The following is a 2083-nucleotide window of genomic DNA, read 5'->3' as shown; positions in this document are numbered from 1 at the left end:
AGGACTGGGCTTGCGTGATTGTGATGTCCGTTTAGTCCGTGTACGACATGCATGTAACAAAATAATTTGGTATAATCAGGCTCCTTATGCTCATACCTCAACGTCTACAGTTCAATTTAATAACTTTTTTTAAGCTAGTAAAACAGAAAATTAAGACAAATCTGACAGAATTCTAGACGTGAAGAGTTTGTTTGGGCGTCTGTTAATTAGACTAGACTCCCACATGTGGATTGCACATCTGTCTTGTTTAAAAAAAAAAAAGTCTAAAACAGGCTGATCTTCAGAAAATTATTATTGGTTAAATCAGATATCCTAGTGAAGTAGTTGATTTTGATTTGGTTATGGACTTTTTACAACTTATATATAGGTTCTTTTACCTTTAAAGAAATATTTGTGAAGAAATGCGATGGAGAGGAGATGAAGTATCTCGGTTTCTTGTTCCCACATGAGGGGAGGAGCGGTGCGGTGGGTGCAGTGATGTGGACGCTGAACTGGACTGTTGTGGTGAAGAGAGAACTCAGCCAAAAGTCAAAGCTCTCGATGTACTGGTCAGTCTACGTTCAGACTCTCACCTGTGGTCACGAGCTTTGGGTAGTGACTGAAAAAATGAGATCATGAATACAATCGGCTGAAATGAGTTTTCTGGGGCTCTGGGCATGTCCAGCTGGGAGGAGACCCCAGGAAAGACCCAGGACATGCTGGAGAGATTACATTTGTCGGCTGTCCTGGGAACGCCTCGGTAAGACGTGGCCGGGGAGAGGGAAACCTGGGCCTCCTTGCTTAGGTTACTGTCTCTGTGACCCGAACCCAGATAAGCAGTTTCAAATGGATGGATATCAATGGAGAGGAATAAAATAATTTGGTGACATCAAACACTGAAGGCAGTGATTATTGGACATGTAAGTCTACAAAATAAACTTGATAAAAGTGTTTATGAATTCACTAAATATAAACTAAATATATGGTCCCCTATCCATATACTTGGTCATCCATACCCGTAGGCCTATATGTCAGACGTAAATACGTGCCACATGTTTAACTTATATTACAGATTTCCAAATCAAATTGCTGAGGTGTGTACTTGAGACGGACAGCTTTTGGTTTTAATTCTGGTTTAGTTTCATTTTGCCCTCCCTCTGTTCTCCTTTTAGAGGTTACAGAAGGGGCCACACTACCAACAACAGTGGTTAACGGCCCATTAAGTCTATGAACACCGCGCAGGTTTAAATGGTGTTTAAATTCCCAATAGATTAAATGCCCAACAGTTTAATAGAGCTGAAACGTAGCTCTATTTTTCCAGATTACTTAAGCGACTACCATTCAAATTTATAAACAAACAGCGCTAAATCGAGCACTCACTTTCCGCCCCGAGAAACTGCTTATAATAGGAACAACGTAGGCGTAGTAATCGGGACCTCAGACGCGGGAAATGTCGTCATCCGCTAACAGGTGCCATTGTTGTCTGAGAGACTTTGATAAGCTTTTGGCCTTTCAGTCAAGTCTGAGGAGATTAGACGGTTTTTTTTATCAAGTTTTTATTAATAAATCAAGGTTACCTAAAGCAGCACTCCGTGTTTATCTCCGACACGACTCAAATAGCTGGCTTTAACAGTAATATATGTGCTTGGTCGATGACTAAGCGTCTCAACGAATGATTTCGTGTCAGACGCTCCCCAGACATGTTTTCTGGAGCTGAACTCTTTCCCTTTTATGCGTAACTCTGCCTCTCGGCGCTTTCCTGCTGTTTGCCTCCCCCCTGTGCAAAGTTTCCTCCGAGCTCTAAAATTTCCCTCACGGCGTATTCTTCTTTGACTCCAGGAAAGCGCCCGGCCCCCCACCTGCCCGGGCACCCCACCTCTCGTTTAATAACAGATCAGCTCGCAGCGGGACTGAAGCTGGCAGCGTTTTACGCGCCTTTTCCCTTCTCGCGACCTTCCACGTGCGCTTTTCCTGCTCGCGACCTTCCACGTGCGCTTTCGCCAAACGCGTAAAAGAATGTGAGCTATTCCAGGGCTGGGAGTCTCAGTTCGGGCGTACCGCAACATAACAGCGATAAGCTGGCGGCGGGAACAAGTGTATTACA

At 44.0% G+C, this 2083-nt stretch overlaps 1 protein-coding gene across 3 annotated transcripts in view; it reads left to right on the top strand.

The window, feature by feature from the left end:
* The first annotated feature begins 1806 nt into the window (after window positions 1–1806).
* The window catches only part of pdgfd (platelet derived growth factor d), a 27678-nt gene continuing 27401 nt past the window's right edge, over window positions 1807–2083 (top strand). For 2 of the 3 annotated variants that reach the window (XR_013121662.1, XM_076976809.1), the window contains exon 1: window positions 1807–2083. This exon is cut by the window's right edge and continues 374 nt beyond it. The gene's annotated coding sequence lies outside the window, so the exon portion shown is untranslated. The other variant, XM_076976810.1, reaches the window with a different exon arrangement.

This window comes from Brachyhypopomus gauderio, chromosome 16 (assembly GCF_052324685.1).
Source record: "Brachyhypopomus gauderio isolate BG-103 chromosome 16, BGAUD_0.2, whole genome shotgun sequence".
Taxonomy (NCBI): domain Eukaryota; kingdom Metazoa; phylum Chordata; class Actinopteri; order Gymnotiformes; family Hypopomidae; genus Brachyhypopomus; species Brachyhypopomus gauderio.
This window is presented reverse-complemented; position numbering and strand designations above follow the sequence as displayed.